Raw genomic sequence first — 17,914 nt, 5'->3', positions numbered from 1 at the left:
TCATCTTTCAAAACAGTGATGTATTGCCAAGGAATCATGCAGGGGTTTGTGTTGTTACAGACAGGTTGCAGCAGTCACATTATGCAGGTCTGGGAAATGAAAAGTGCAAGCCACAGGTGGGGAATTTATCTCCATTGCAACTCATAACTCATAGTTCCTTCTATGTCAACAGAGCCAGGTGATTAAGTATGCTGTAGGATGATAAGTCTGGGCGGACCTGAGCAAGAGCTTACACTACTATGTCAACCTGTTTGGCACCAGGAGCATAGAGCAGGTTGAGGTGCATAAGCAGCAGGAGTAATTTTCTTGGTAGGACAGAAGACAAGACTGATGGGAGCAGAGGATGGCTCTGGAGAAGTCCCTGAGGCAGGAGGGAAGGAGATGATCTGGACTGAAAAATTGCAGAACAAAAATTTTGAAGGAGATGAATGGTGCTATCACTAGCTGGAGAGAGAGAGTGCAACCAGGCTCAGGCTTAAATTGGAAGATGGAAGAGCAGTGCCCAGTGAATTGAAATTAGAGGAGAGAGGCTACACAGTGGGTGTGTAATTGTGGGGACAGGAGAGAGAAAGAGCATGTGCTCAGGACAAACTCACAGCACTGTTAGAGGCAGGAGGTCAGATATTGCTGAAAGAGATTAATGGAATAGAAAACTGGAGAGAATAAAGGACAATTTCCAGATAAGCTCAGAGATGACATCCAAAAGTCAACTTAGGTATCCACACATTTGAGAGCTTGATAACATAAGTCCACTCCTTTGAGATGCTGCCTGGCTCATGTGCCTCAGTCCTCTTGAGCCAAATGACTGAGTTGCACTTTCTTTCCTAGCACCTCTGCTCTTCCTAGATGAATTTGTTTTACTTGTTGGAGGCCTCACAGTCTGCAACTCGGGCCACGGGGAACTCGTATCCTCCTGACACCCCTTTCCTGGCTCTTGGAGGCTCCATGGGACATGCACACACCTGCAGCCATGAGCGCACCCAAGCCAGTGGCTTGGTGAATACATCCTGTGGAGCTGTGTATCATCACAATCTGTGGGCATCTTCCCAGGGCAGGTGCTGCTGTCTGCTGTTTCACAGGGCTGCTGGAAGTTCAGCAGAGGGTTAAAGGGGCACAGAGGTGTTTCAGCACAGTTTCATTTTCTTTGTCTCAGTTTTCCCTCTTGAGCTGCCAGAGGAAGAAAAATCCCATAGTTGTGAGAAGGTGAATGTTCACCTCTCCCCAAACTTTCTTCAGGATCATAAGCTTTTGGGTTCATACTGTACTACTAGTTAAAGAAGAGCAAGAGTTGTTTACAGTTGTCATTTGATAGTTCATCATCACCTTTCACTGTGAGGGCGGTGAGGCACTGGAACAGAGTGGCTCAGAGAAGTTGTGGATGCCCCATCTCTGGAAGTGTTCAAGGCCAGGTTAGATAGGGCTTTGAACAACCCAGTCTTGTGAAAGGTGTCCCTCCCCATGGCAGAAGGTTGATGCTAGGTGATATTTGGTCCCTTCCAACCCAGACCATTCTGTGATTCTATGATTCCTGCAATGTGGTTTTAGGTAGACAGGTAGATGGAAAGGCCCAGAATGTGAAGATCACCTGTCTGGTGTATGCATTTCTCAATTATACTTAAGAAGTTTTTAAAGAGTGATGATGTTCCCTCGACAGACATGTCACAGTAAGTTTGAAGGAAATAATCAGGGATGGCCTCTGCCTTCTCAGAGATGCTGAGGAGGTAGCCTGAAGGAAGGAGCCTGCTGTTTTGGTAGAGGTCTCCAATGGCATGATGCTATCCCTGGGGAGAGGAAGCAGAAGCCTTTGGCCTTACCTGTCAGTGCAAAATCCCAGCCCCTGAGGAGAGATGATTCTCAGTGAATCTCCTCCCCAAGCTCCCTGCCAAGGGTAAGGATGAGCTGGGAGTAACACTTTCAAGTCAGTATATGAAGCTAATTCTAGAAGCAGTCCATGGGGGGAAATACCTCACCTACCACCCAGTTAGAGCCACCTGGTTTAGACTTTTGTCATTAAAAACATTTCAAAAATTCAAAAGATCAAACTTATTTTTAACTAGAGGCTCGTTCAAAGATCAGCATTTTCTCTCTTGGCATCTGTGTAAGTACGCAGAACTCCTGTTACTATTTAACAGGAGGCCCTTGGGGTCAGCGCAGTCCTTCAGACATGCCTGGCTATTTTAAGTGGTGTGACGTGTGCTGTCTTGAGCCTGCCAGTTCATTCACTGCTCCTCCACGAACTGGGCATGGCCTGCTCAGTGCTGTGTGAGGAATGGAGGTGCTCCCCAAACAGAGCATCACAATGTGGTGGGAAGATGAGAGGCTGGATCAGAGCAGTCTCTGCCAAGCAGCATCACTGCAGGGCAGCAATTCCAGCTGGACAATTACCTACAGGCTTTAGATCTAGAGATGCTTATTTTTAGTTTGTTAATTATTTTTCATTGAGGGACCCTATCAGGTGTCCTCTGGGCAGGACTGGATGTATCTCACTCTGCTCAGCAGTAGTACTGGTCCTTTACTGTGTAGGAAATGGTGATGTTACTGTTTCTATGAAGGATAGACTGCATTAGCAGTCCTTTTGATTTCAGAGAAAATTCGGCTGATCCAGATCTTGTGGCTGTAGCAATTTTCAGGAGGTGATCTGCTCCTCTAGCCATGAATGGAGGTTGATGTAACATGCACACATTTAAACATGTTAAAAGAGCTTTGTAGAAAGGAATAGAAATTTGTTTCAATAAAAAATATGGTTTTGATTCAAAGCCCACTGAAGTCAATGGAAGTTGAAATCTGATAAGTGGATTTTGTATGGGGTCTGAAGTCACCTCCATCTTCTCTGTTTTGGTACCACATCTTTAATCCTTTTTATTAAAACACCTTGTTAACTCTTGTACTTCTCCATTATTTGCAAATCACTGAGAATCTTCCAACTATCATCCAATGAGCAACAAAAACTTTTCACTGACTCAGGAGATTTTGAAACAACTTGATTCCTAAGTTTTCTGTATGAAAATAAACCAAAGGAAATCCCAGAGCAGCCATTACTGATTAAAGCTCCATATTCACAGTGTCACAGAATCACAGATTGGGTAAGATTGGAAGGGACCACACTGGGCCATCTGGTCCACGCCCTCTCAGGCAGGGTCATCCTAGAGCAGATTGAGTCCAGGATTGAGTCCAGACAGTTCTTGAATATCTCCGATGAGGGCAACTCCAAAGGCTCTCTGGGCAATCTGTTCAAGTGCTCTGTGATATGCAAATTCCTGTTGAAGCTGAATTATGATGCATGACACCACCCTACAAACAACTGGAGAAAATGAGAGAGCCGAAGTGCCCTTACTTTGCCCTCTACCCAGTGACTGACTGACTTAACTTTTTGGAACCAAGTATTTTGCATGCTGGACCAGTGTGCATGTAAGAATGGGAGCACTTTCATGGGATTTATGGAATTCACTGTAATTGGAAGTCAAGTCACAGAAGGATTATGCAATGATAGTGATATTCTTCAGGAGTCTGTATTGTGGATGGAAAACATCCTATTTCTGCTCACCACAGGGAAAATTGCAAAGGGTCAGTCAGGAACCTGAAAAAGTGAGGAAGAAGAAACCCTGGAGTTACTCACTACACTTCACATTTTATGTGAGGGCAAAACTGAGACCATGACAGTCTCTTGGGTAGACTTCTGCACCTGGCACATAATGCTAAATCTCTTCATTAATCACAGAAAAACCTGTTTACTATGTAGTCTGGTAAAGATTTGAATCCTTGTCCCTTGGTGTATAGCATTGGTCCTTTTAGTGTGGGAATGGGTCTCCCCACACCTGTGCTCCAGTAAGTGTGCATCACCTGGTCGTGAAAGCAGGTATTGCTTCCACTTACAGTCCTCTCTTGGGATGCATGGGAGAAATGAGAGGGTTAAGGCTGTTTCACGTATCCAGGAGGTCCAGTAGCTGCTACACTTCTCTGACTAGCAGGACCAAAATGCCTTCTGACAGGGGTTTGTTTTAGGAAGAAAGGTCAGTCCCAAGTCCAGTGCTGCAGGGGATTTGCCTGGCAGTGCACAAGGCTGGATCCAAGTGCATTAAATTCTCTACATCCACTGCTATAAAAAGCCAATGTCTAACCCTATTTTCAATAACACTTTTTAAAGGTTGTGCCATCTTTCTGGAATGGTGAGTTGGTGTTTCATTCTCCAAGCCATAATAGCTCAAACCCCACATCAATTGTTTTTCATGTGCAGCTGCTCTTTATCCACAAGCCATGGCTCCAGGCATTTTGAGGGGTTTTTTTCCCCCTTTCTCTCTTCCTCTCTTTTTACTGTCCATTTTGGACAAGCAGGAATGAAGTGAAACCAGCTAATCTGCCCATGCTTCATTTATACGGGATTCAGGAGGAAAAAAAAGCAAAGTAAAAGACAGAAAGAGATGGGGAGGACTTGCTAAGGAAAAGTGTTGGTAGGCAGTCAGCATAATTTTTTGCAATAAGACCTGTGCTTGCTGGACTGTTGCTGTCACTGTTTTCTTAGCTCCTGCATAACCTCTGCCCTTCCTCCTCCCCTCCCTTCCTGGGTAATTGATATGCAAATGTCAAGACCAGGATGAAATTTAAATGCCATAGAAACCCAAAGCATTGACGCTTTCTATGTCAGTTCTCTGCTCTGTCCTTCAGGCTACAAATTATTAGGAGGATTAACCTGCTGGCTGCTTCCTGAGTGCCACCTCTGCCAACTTCAGCATCTACTCAGCAGAAACACTCCTGGCAGCCAGAGAGAGCAGCTGAGGCGGCGAGAGGTGGCTGGGATGGTGAGACAGCTGGCCATGGCCAGCAGCGATGGGGCTGGCAGTGGGATGAGGCTGCGCACAGCCCTCCCAGGCCCTCACACTGGCTTTTGTTTCAGCCCTGGCACCTGATCCCAAAGCCGGGAGCAGAGTGCCAGAGGAAAGCCCAGCAGCCAGCAGTAGCCACAGCAATGGGATGTGGGGATGGAGGAGTGGGCTGGGGATACAGAGGGAAAAGGATTAGCTGAGGAAACCTGCTGCCACTACCCTCCAGGCCACAAGCTGGTCTGGATCTTTGCCTTGTGCTGGAAAACCATCAAGGGTAAGAGTCTGCACATCTTTCACCTCCAAGAAACACCTGGCCTGCCATGGAATAGCACAGCCTGTTCCTCAACTCCTGATGGGGGAATGACTCTTTGCGTTGTTCTGCCTCACCACTGACGTAAGGTGAGCCAAAGCTGGGGTTCAGAGTGACTGAGGGAGGGGTCCTCTGCCAGTGGATGTTACTATGTGTGTGGACACAGAAACCGTCAGGCTGTGCTTCCCTCTGTGCCTTTTCCAGTGGGAAAGGAGGGCAACACAGCTGTGTTTGCTCCCACCTCTCAACCAGGACATCTGTCAGCAGGCCCCTTTTGTGAGACCTTGGACATATGGGATATAGATATTGGTGAGGCCATGCCACCCTCTTTGGCATCTGCTCTTTACTTTTTGGTTCAATCTATGAGCGTCACCTCAGCTGTGATCCTCTTCAACTCTATGGTGCTGAGCTGTCCAGGCAACCTGGGACTCTCAAAGCATCCAGCTCTTCCCTGGTGGCCTGATCAATGGGAATTTGGTATCAAAGTGCAGGAACAAGCCTATTGCAGTGCACCTTACAGAAAGGTAATTCAGCAGAGACAGCCGCAGGGACTCTCAGATGCAAACACAGAATGAATTTAGAAATCCAGCTTAAAATCTAACTAAGCAAGCCAGGAGTAGGCACTGGATGATCAGGGTTTCCTCCAGGACAGTGACTTGTTGCTGAACCTGCTTCCCCAGTGGGACTGTTCAAGAACCACGCTACATTTGAATTAAATGAGGTTTAATAGCCTTCAGTTACAATCACTACTCATGCGGAGGAAAGATGGATTTAGTAGAAAGCAAGATGGGAAAAACATGCCTCTGTCTGCCTGATCAACAGGATGAGCAATGAAAATCTGACAAACTCAGTTTAGAAATGCTCAAACAAGCATTTGGCAGTGGTTTCATGGCAAACTTAGGGAGGGTTAGGCAGTTGTAAATCACCCCCTTCAGGCATTCCAGATCAATTTAAACAATGACAATTTATCAAACATAGCAATAAAGGCAGCATCTTGAGAAAACACATTACTGTTTCATGATCCCATTGGACTCCACTGAAAAAGAAACAGAAATGACTGTCAGACAACATGTGAAAAAAACATTGATTAAATGATTGCACTTGATTGAATGGGCTGTTGGAATAGAAAGTTCCTTCCGGGGTCTAAGAGGTATTGTGAGCATTGGTCCCCACTTGAGCCTGAGTCCCTTTGGGCAGCAGTGCAAGGGCTCCCACCCTGCTTGCTGCAGGACATGCAGTGCAGCCTCCAAAGGCAGGCAGAGCCCCATACAGAAGTGATGGGAGTTTGTACCAATGAACCAGCAGCAAAGATGGAAGGAGCCACGGTCCTGAGTGTGACAGCATGGCTGGGGAGGGCAGGGCCATGACTGGCTGTCCTCCTCCTTCCCCTCTGTGTAGCAGAGACTCCACAAAAATATGACACAAATAATGTCTGTCCTGTACTGATGGAAAAGCTCTCTTGACAAAGAGGTATGTTGCAGAAGGTCTATTTTCCCTCCTTTCTTTGGAAAACAAAGTATCTGCATCTAGGACATCAGGAGTAATCCAAGGGAGCCAGAGTCCTGACTCAGAGGAGGATACTGGCCGTGCACCATGGGGTGCTGTGGAAAGACCTAATGCTAGAAAGAGCTCATGCTAGTTGAGGTACTTCCATTGCAGTCAGAGTTCATGATGCAGGTTACTGAGTGTGAGCATCACAGAGTGCTGGATGGCGGAAAATGCACCTTCAAAAGAGAATTACTTCTGTACGGCTAACACATCTAGTAGATTATCTGGAATATATCATGTAGTCAAAGGAATTAGCTTCAGTGGAAGTGGAAATGGAAGAGCACTTCTCTCTTTAAACAGAAAGAGCTCCATAAATGTGGAATGTGCTGTGTCTGTACTGTAGTGGCACCATAACGTAGCAGAGCTATGGATTCATGTAACTCATGCATGTGAGTCTGCATTTACTCTAGTCACCCTTTGGCTGCTTTCGAGCTTGGATCACTAGGGAGCTTTTAAACATCTTTTTTTATAGGCAGTCAAATATGACAGTCCTGGTTGTTCAGTGTGTCTGGATGTAGAACATGTACGGAGTGGGAAGACAGCCAGGGAACCAGCCTAAGTAACACTGTTCTCAGCTACCTTATTCCAGCATATATTAAAGATGCCAGGGGCCTCATGACTTTTGCTCTGGTTGAAAATAGAGCAATTAAGCTAAATTAGCCTGTATTAAGCTCTTCCTTACAGCTAGCTTTGGTACCTCTAAGCCACACTGCAGGCAGCAGTGAAGGCATGAAATATCAACATGGCTAGAACAAAGCCTGATCATCTCAGAGAGAGTCCTCTGGGGATTCTCCATCCTCCTCAAGCAGCTCAGATTTCCAGGCCCTGGTGTGTATGCCTCTGATCCCACAGCATGCAGCAGGAACATGGGGATCTGAAGACATTTTGCAGTACACAGTAGTAAAGTGACAGATTTTTACCCCAGGACATGCTGGCTGTGTACCTTTACCCAAGAGGTTTAGGAGGAGCTCTCAGAGAACAAAGAGGAGTTGAGCCAGCTTCACTCTGCACAGCCTGTTCTCACCAGCTACACCAGGCAGATCTGGTAAATTCACAGGAAGAACAGAAAATACAGCTGCTATAGGGCCATGAGGCCTGAAATGCCCAAATCATTTCTGCAAGTGGGCTTTGGGCACTGGGTCCTACGTGGGAGTGGAAGGAGCTGCCATACCTACATGCAGCTAGATGCATTAGTTCATCTATGTCTTCTAGCAAAGGCCTGTGGACTCCTATAAAGACATTTCAACAGGCAAGACTTCTTCAGGTGATTGCTTTAAACTCCTGAAGGGTAACTTTGATACATGGTGGCTTAAAATCACTTTTGCTGGGCAACTGGCAACTCCTTCAAGTGCCATGACTCAGTGCTGTGACTGTGCTTAGAAGGGGAGGGAAAAAAGGGACAGATACCAGCCAGATGCTTAGTTTGTGTGAATAAGACCATTCTATCAACAGCCCTGACCATCTTGCTCATAAGTGTATGCTAATTCAGTGGGGAATTGGGACATTTTTACAGCATTTTTGGAGGTGTTTGCATGCTTAGACTAGGACATGCCAAAACAAGGGGGTTTGCTCTCTTTTTGCTGTTGCTCTTGACTTGGTTCCCTGCCCAGGTTTGCTGCTAAGCCTTAGATGATCTCTGCTTGGGGTCAGCTGGCACAGCTGCTCCTTAAGGTTTGGTTGCTTTTGGTGCTTACATTGGGAAGATTCAGCTTGCTCATTAGAGATGGAGACTGCTGAAGTTCCCTGGCACACATTACTTGTCAGTCCTCCTGGATTTCCAAGTTATCTCAATGGTGGGCCCCTGAAACCACTGAGAGTTGGGGTGCTTCTGCAGCACTTCTAGGCCATGGAAGCACAGCTTTAAAGAAAAACAAAAGGACTGAATTAGTAGATATTTTTTCAGTTCATCATCTGATAAGAAATGCGATTGTTCTCTTTTTGGATGACCACTCATTAAACCAAGACTAACCATACCATTCTTACTCCTGAAACTGAAATCTGAACATCATTGATTTTTCAAGCAGCTTTTCTTCATATCCTTAGATGTTGTTACTGACTACGATGCCTGAAAATTTTCCTATTTGCCATTTTCAGCATGCTGAAATGCTAAACTCCCAAAGGAGCTAAAGGAGGGAAAGAATGGCTCACCAATGAACAGCACAGTGTTGGTTTGAGTCCTGGGCAGAATTAAACCTCCTTCTTGGGAAAACATCCTAATGAAAAAGCTATTGTAGGCTGAATTATTCTCAGTGTTTTTTCTTGCTTGTTTAGGTTTCTTTAGCAAGTTTCACAGTGTGCTGATGCACAGAGATTGTGCATGAGAGGATGGCTTTATCACCTGATGCTTTGGGCACAACATTAGGAGGAATGGCCCACCTTTGCAGTGATATACATCCAAGTGCAAAATAAATGTAGATGCAAAGAGGTACAGTGTCAGCAGAAGCAATGAAAAGCAGCACATCCCAAAACACCCACCACAAACCAAAGCAGTGTGGCAGGAGACAGTGGTCTAAACATCTGCAGGTAGTGAAAAGGCTTGAAGTGATGCATCCTGGATGCACTGCTGTTTCAACTGGGATGACACCAGCAGCAGTCAGTGTTGATACTACTGCTGCTTGAATTTAAACTTATGCTGCTAACACAAATGAGTCCTAAAAATTTCTGTGGACATTATGAAAAGGTTTAACTTAGCACTTCCCCATCATTATTCCTTGTTATAGCTAAACCTATGTCCTTAACCCAAAAATATTTTCTGCTACTCCAAACTGCACCTCTCAGCCAATGAAAGCTTTGACAGCAATGTTTTTTCTCCTTGTCATGAACTTATCAGCTGAAACATATACTGTACACTTTAAGGAAAAAAAAATGGTCTATTTGGGCTGGAAAATAAAATTGAATGATATTTCATTTCTATTGTTTCTTTCTTGATCTTCTCTTGTTGTTTTTTTCCTTACTCTAAGTCCTTCTTCAGTCTCAAACTTGTTCCGCTTTTCCATGTTGCAACCTAAATCCATCCTTTACTTCCTGCCATCATGACCCTTAATTCCTTCCTGTTAAAAAAACCAATCCTACCCGTGTAGCCTACACCTGATATCTGTCTTCCCTTCCCTGATCTGTCATCCATACCCACCCACTTCTCTCATTCCTCTTCTGCTGGTGTATTTTTAAGCAAAATTAGTATAACATTGTATGTAAGAAATTAGCCCTAAAGAATACTAGACAATAAAGGAAATGCTCAAGCATGACAGACTGCACTCTTCTGGGACATTATAGTATCCTTTTGTGCTATAAAGCATGAGTCCGAAAGCCAAGTGATCTGCAGAATGAAAAAAATATGAGACAATCACTCTCTGTGCTTCCTGTTTTTATGAAATGAGTCTAGACTTCTTAGAAAGTGTCCATTGAGAGCTTTGAAACCCCTCCTTCACAGGGCAAGCACAGTGACTGCGGTGACAAAGTGACTGTTGTGCTTAGAATCTGAAAACATCAAAGTCCAGCAATGCAGTGGCATGTTTCCACCATTATGACCATAAAATCTTTGACAGGCGTACATGGGAGTGGTCTTGGCTTTGTAGGAGTAGTAGTGCAGTTTGTAAACACATTCCCTGATAATCTCCACTTACTGCTTACTGGTTGGATTTGCAGAGTGGTTCTGGCACACAAGAATGAGATTTCTTTCAAAGACTACTAAACAGGAGTTCTGCTCCAGGTGAGCATCAGCAGCACTCCAGCACCCAGGGGCATATACAGGATCACATGAGTGACCTGTCCTTCAGGCTGGTCCTATAAGCCACATGCATGATTGGGACATTACAGTCCAAAGAAAACCCCTTGGACAGATATGGTAGATGCTGATTTGGCATACAGATCCATCTAGCATGATGAATTACCTGCTCATGTCCTGGATCTTCAATGTCATGACCTCTGTAGTCCCATCCCTGGGCACCCAGCTTTCTCCATCTCCTTACAGTGAGCACAGACAGCTCACTCAGGAAAATATGGACAAGAAAGTGGCAGGATGCCCAAAAAGAAGATGACAGGACAGTTTGATTTGTGAAACTTGTCTGCTTGTGGCCCCAGTACCAGTGGAAACTGCATTCCTACTTATTTAAGCACCACTAAACCCTAGCTTGAGTTTTATGATGCAAGGGGGATTAGGCTGACTGCCCTCCAATAACCCAGGCAATGAATTAATGTTCCCTTTGCCCTAAGACCTCTTCGGTAACAGAAAAACTACTTACAAAGGACCTAGAGGTCTGTTCACCAACTTGGGAACCCCACTGTTGGAAAGATGCTGACGTGCTGGTGGGATTCCTACAAGAACAGGAAGAAACAAAGAGGGAGGACAGACCTCTGCTAGAAGCACAGACAGTGAAGCCTGATCTGACTGAACAAGGACTGGAGAGAAATACTGATAATAAATGAGTCATGGTATGGTTGTTCAAGGCAGTACAGTGTGCAGCTGTGCACACAAAAGAAAACCATAACAGAATGCCATGAAAAATTAAATGAAAGATGGAATGAAAGAACAAATTAAAGAAGTTTAGGGGATTTCCAACTCCATTAGAAACATAATAATGGATAATACAAGGATATCACAGCACTGTTAGATAGACTCCTTTTCCCATTTCCAGTTTCTATATCTTAACAGACCATAAAACAGAATGTGCTGCCCTGCAGACCTAAGACTTTTAAGAGAAGCAAATAAACACATACATAGCTGCATATGAATGAGGACTCTGTAGAAATAGACAGGATCAAAAACATTTTTAAGACACAGAGCAGACACTAAACTCTGGGGAATATCTCTAATTATGGTCAAATCATTTAATTTCAAAGTTTTCCATTCTGAGCTTACTTGGCTCTTCCCCAGGTCTTGGCCGTTCTCAGAGATGGGACATTGAATGACTGAATTATGACTGAGATAATGCTCTCCTTGGTTTGGAAGCAGAAAGCACCGGGAAAGGATGAAGAGAGATAAGCAATGATTAAGAGGAAATTTCAGAAAGATTCAGGAGTTATTAAGGATGGAAATATTTTTATGGCTTTGTGATTTTGGCATTGGACAAAATTTTAAATACATTCCTGACAGATGAGATAATTAAGTACGTGGAGAGACATGAGCTGATACAAAGCCACTTGCATTTCATACAGGATAAATTTAGACATTTCTAACAGCTGGAGTGACTGGGAGACTTTGGCAGGGCCATGGATATAAGCTGCTAGAAGTTCAGCAAGGAAACGGTCTGACAGCCAGGCTGGAGACCAGGGCTTCACTTCATCATTGGCAAGGGGAGGATTTTCCAAGTGCAAGGGGATACAAGGAGGTCACAAAATTTTCCTGATGCCCTGAACAGACCACTGGTGATCTGGGTGTTTATAATGAACTTCTACTGCTGCTGTAGGCCAGTGGTATCCTAATCCCTACTAAAGATCCCTGGCTCAGAAATATCTACAGGAGGTTACAGATGGAAATCTGAAATGTGTGGTCAGAATCCCATCCACTCACAATGCACCCTAGAAAAATGCTGCTTTAGGGACGGGGTTTATAACAATGCTGGCGGGGACATGGGGTGCCCCAGGTCCCTTTTTCATGCCAGGGTCAGGCCATGGGCTGTAGCAGCCTTGTGTAACCAGAGCACCTGAAGCACTGTGCCCTGCAACAGAGGGGACAGCCAGGACAAAGCTCAGACCACAAACTGGTAGGTATTTTGGCACCTCACTGCCCTTGCCTAAACACATCGGAGCTTCTGGAGACGAAGCAGGAGCAGGAACACCACAGGACAAATGGCTCAGATTTTTAATGGGTTTAAAATTGGTTTGAAATCAAAGAAGATGAGATACATTGATCCAAGGCCGACTGACGTTCCTGAGAGGCAGCCAAGAAAAACAAGCTGGCATTCAGAAAGTCACCAAAGAACAAAGGAGAGAAATAGGAGAGGACAGGGGGAATGGAAAAAAGCATGAAGCCACCAGCTCAATACATGTACCTTACAGAGGTCTGCCATGTAAGCACTAGTGTCTAGTGAGGTCAGATTCATTCCATAAAAACCTGATGATGTGTTTGAAATGCCTCTTATTTAACTAAGAAAATAATTTCTGATTTCTAAGCACATCTCAACACATGAATTCTCTTTCCAGACTAGACGGATACAGAACAAGTTCTGGGATATTATATGGTTTAAAATGAATTAAAGGGGTCCTTTTTCTTTCTCTACTCATCCTCCAATGTATAAAGCAATATTGCATTCATGTTTGCTGATCTAAACCTGTAGGTAAGGTTTCTCCCTTACCCTGTAGTCTTTATTTCTCCTTTCTAGTATAGAAAGGTCAGAGAAAAGAAAAAAGCAAAAATGTAAGTGGCTTTGGCTTTTTCTTTCAGGGCTTAAATAAAAGAATTTTTATACTAGTGTGAAACCACTTTTTAAAAGCCATTTCACTAAAAATTCTGTTCTAACGTGTTCCAACACAAAGCAATACTCATTTTGATCTCCTGCTTTATTTAACATACAGTTTGTTCCTCATTGCTGCAGGAACACATCACTAAATCTGAGCAAACTTCTTTGAAAGGCAAGGAGATGTGGAACACATTATTTTTTAGACGTTTATTGAACAGGAATCGAGACATAATGAAAGCAATCAAACTATCCCAGCCTGCCAAGGAAGACAGAGACCGAACCAAAAGCACAGGTTCAAAACAGAGCTTGGAAAAAAAACAGCAGTTACTCAGATCATAGTCAGTGATCTATATTTTCTATCTTGGGATAATGCTTTTTTTTGGTGAGTAATTGTGTGGGTTTGTTTGTGGCCTCCTACGCACAGAAGCTCTGTATTTTGAGAAAAGCAATGTCCAGTGGGATTGACACTGAACTGTCTGACGGCAGATTTTAGTGTTCAGTGAGCAGCCATGATTGCTTGTATTTTTGAAAGTAAGAATGAATATGAATTTTGGGTTTCTTTCCCCCAGTTAATTTTCAAGATTATTCTAAAACAGTAGACTAAAGAACAATCCCCCAAACCCAGCAACTGTTCTGCGTATGTCCACATAACATTCATGGTGTTGCTGGGACACGTGCTGCCTTTATGGGCTCTTCATGTAAGAATTTTAATTTATCCAAAGTTGAAAGTTTAAAGCTTGTGCTAGCTTGTTCCAAAGACCTTTTGTAATATTAACTGAATTATGTCAAGTATTTTCTGTCAGCTGTAAGATTTGTCATAAATCACAAAAAATCTTGTAATAATGTAGGTCTGAGCATTATGTCTCCAAAAAGCCCCTTTCATAATGGGAAATACTGTCTTACGCTTTTTAATGTCTTTCTTTCCTCCCTTCCCTTGGGCTGTGCTTTTTTCTTTCTTTTGTCCTTTCTAGGGAAATTAGAGCTTTCCTTTGGACTAACTGGAGAAAATCAACCATTTAGTAAAATTCTGTGTTTGTACCTTCTTTATCTCCCCATAATAGAGGCAATTTCCTTTCATCTGCACAAATATTTGGTACACTGAACTCCACATTCACCATTTAGTTTCTCCTCAGTAATTTTCCACTTGAGATCTTTTAGCAAAGATGGACATGAGTGAGCTTATATGAAAGCCTTCTATCAGCTGGGAACATTTGGTTTAGCGCCAAACCCATCTCTTGCAAATGAGCAACACCTACAAACATCCAGCCCCAAATACCATAACCAGGTAATGCTGCCTGTTGGAGAAGATACCCCTACATAAAGAGATCTCCTGGATGTCACCCTCCTTGCATATCCTTAGGAGGCTCAGGGCAGAAGATGCCCTTCCATTGGCACCAGGACGTCCAGAGCAAAAGGTAGGGAAGCCGAGTTGGGCCACATGCCCATTTTTAAAGGTTTATTCCCCTGGGCAGTGCTCATTGGTAAGCCAGGGCTCTTCACTTTCATCCATAAAGCTGAAGGAACAAATAGAAGAAAGAAGATACTGGCACTAAACAAAGCCAGCAAAGGGCTGCCTTTGATGTGGGAACCCATCCAGGACCAGCTGATGGGAGAGGCTGTGTCCCAGCTGACATTTCCACCCTTCAGTCACTCAAGGCAGGCAGCAGCTTTGGCTAAGCTGCATAGAGCAGAGTCACTGAGAGATAGCCATTTACTTGTTTCAGACCAAATCATGAAAGGAGCAACTGCTGCAACCTCTTCAGTTCAAAAAAAAGCCTTGCAGGAGTGTAAGTCTTTGAAGACTATGTCTGTGCAAGGCTTGCATGTCAAGTCCCACACTGGGAACCTAGATGTATTTCTGCGGTGAATTGAGGACCCTGTTTTGATCATGTTGCCTCACCTCTTCTCCCTTCTCCTTTCAAAGGGGACTGGCCCCATCACTGAGTGATGGTAAGCTTTGAGGCCTCTATCATACAGTGGGAGCCACAGAATCATAGAATATGCTCAGCTGGAAGGGACCCACAGGGACCATCAACTCCAACCCCTAGCCCTGAGCAGTACCATCCCCAAGAGTCACACCATGTGCCTGAGAGTATTGTCCAAAAGCTTCTTGAACTCTGTCAGACTTGTGCTGTGACCACTTTCCTGGGGAGCATGTCCTCATGGAGAAGCAGTTGGATCCTGCTCAGAGCCACCTCAGTGTATGAGCCTCACCTTCAGGAGGGGCAAGTGAACCTGAGTTAGGCTGTCAGGTCACCTCATGAGACATAGCTGGATGCAGCAGTGCAATGAGGCAGGAGCTGATTCTGGGCTCTGCTCCAGGGCCTTGTGCAATGTGGACTTCAGGCCTGAAGTACCCCTGAAATGACAAGTAGACACTCAAAAAAAGCTTTGAGCAGCAATTAAGTGACAGGCAGAAGCCTAGCACCAGCCCCTGGTAGATCCCCTGCTCAGAGCCACTCAGGGCAGTCACGCAGCAGGGAGTACGACTTTTTGGGAAATGAGTCTGAAGAATTTGGGGTATTTTTTTAAACATTAGCTGACTGTCTGGGCAAATAATTTTCCGCTTATGGGTGTCCTATAAAAGTTGACTAACATGCTCCACTAATGAACCTTTGTGACTGGGGTGCCTTGTGGATGAACCAGTATGGTTTCTAATTCCCTAAGCAAACACCGACACTCCCGAGCATGAGTAAGTTGAGTGGTGAGCAGTGACTAATAAACAGCTGGTATGAATTCCTGACACTCCTGGAATCCAGAAATATGTTGATGAAGTCTGGCCCAAGTCCAAATATTTGCAAAGTAATGACTAAGGTGGTAATGAACTACAGCTGACTGGCTCATTCATGTTCAGAGGCTCAGCGATTTATTCCAGTGTACATCCAACATCTCTGACCCAGTTGTGGGTCACCTTTTCCTGTCTGGAAGGTGGTGCATGCCTCAGGATGCTACAAGCACTGCAGAGGAACGGGGACCCACTGGAGTACTGGTGCTCATTTGCATTGCACACATACTCCATCTCAAGGCAACCAGGACTTCTGGCTTGTGTGAGGGCTCCAAGCCCCTTCCTATCTGCAAGGCAAGGTGCATAAGCGGCTCTACAAATACTGGCCCAGGCAGAGTAGATACTTCTGGGAAGAAGGAAATTGAGCATCAAGTTAGGAAATGTTTCATCTTGTACAAGGAGCAGCACAGTGAAGACTGAAGTTGATGAAGGAGATGGAATGACTGCCAGGCCAGCAGGGACTGAACAATTTAGGATTAGATAATTTCAAATTGGAAAGAAAATTATTCTCTGGAAATACAACCCATAGATGAACAATAGAGAAAGATGGGAAAAATCTATGCTAAAGAGCATGGATTCTATTCTGCAAACATATGTATTTACAGATGCTGACAGGCACCAGTAAACCAGTCTCTTTTACTGGGTCACCTTTTAATGCTAGATTTATGCCAAAGCCCTGCACTGATGTCAGTAAGATTCCTTTTGACATGCACAGAGACGAATATGACCAGACCACACCTTAGACAAGGTTCCTCTGATAGCTGAGTACATATCTGGCTTGTCTTCCAGCCCTTCCTTGCAAGCAGACACATTCAGTATACGTGAAGACAGGCATAGTTCCCAGCATGGACTGGGAATGCTATTCACAAATTTCCTTTGGTATTTTCAAGCAGGTATCTCAAATTAAACTAAACTCAACCCAGCAAATGGCCTCACTTTTCCTTTCCCTTTTTTTGAAAGGGATTTTTTCTAATGATAAATTAATTTAACTGTCAGGAAAAACCACAGATGGGCAAACATGACAGATCGATGTAGCCAGATGGAATAATGTTTGTTTTTATCCACAGTCAGTGGGCACAGCAGCGACAGCCTTTTAATGCTGCTTTACAGGAATCAAATGCTCTGAAACTTGACTGGAATTATGTAATGAGAAATAAATAGCCCAGCTGGAGCCAGAGATAACAGAGAGTGTAAGGCAATGGTGGTGCAAAATTGCTTCAGGGGAAAAATGTATCCAGAAACTGTTGAATGTAGCAAACCCAAGGACTGAGAAGAATCAGCTGACCTGAGGGAATGTTTTGGCTGTCACTGACTCCTCGTAGGCCAGAAGTGGAGGTCTCTACATCATTCAGGAGCAGTGAAAAACACAGAAAAAGAGTTTTCTTGGCAAGTGCCACTTTTCCACTGCTACCTCCACTGGTACCTACTCCTCCTCCTGCCTCACCATCAGCTCCAGATGCAGACCCCTCTGATACCACAGGGACACGAATCCCACCATCCATGGGCTGTCTCCATTGCCTGCACTCACTTGATGGGGGCTTTCCACCAACACAGAGGGGCTTTGCATTGGAACAGGACTTTATACCAGGGCAGGGTTTTACTCATGTGACCTCCATTTTACGGTTTGCTCATTGCCAGATTTGAAAAGAGGAATCTGGACCATTGATGAAGTTCTCCCCTCTCTCCCCACTGGAGCCCCTGACTCTTTTGTCACAAAAAGCCATAGCTGTTAGTGCTTTCCAAGAAAAGCAGCAGTGTTGTGCTAAAAGTGCCGACTGGCAGCAGGTTGGCATTGGGTTTCTTTGTTAAAAGATAACAGAGCTTACGTTTTCCGGGAGAAAGAAAAGTCCTATTGATATAATAATATCATGCCAGGCAGACAGCCCTGCTTGTGTAATCCGCTTTGAGCACAATGCCGTGTTGTGGCTCGAGCATTGTTTCCAGCTGAAAAGTGACTGTGATTTGCCTGGTCAAGGACGTTATCCTGACTGACGGGTCTACAAAAGGAGACAGCATGTGTGGCTGGCTGAGAGGCCAGGGGAGTCCACCTGAG

This window comes from Corvus hawaiiensis, chromosome 4, assembly GCF_020740725.1.
Source record: "Corvus hawaiiensis isolate bCorHaw1 chromosome 4, bCorHaw1.pri.cur, whole genome shotgun sequence".
Taxonomy (NCBI): domain Eukaryota; kingdom Metazoa; phylum Chordata; class Aves; order Passeriformes; family Corvidae; genus Corvus; species Corvus hawaiiensis.
Note: the sequence above shows the minus strand (reverse complement) of the source record.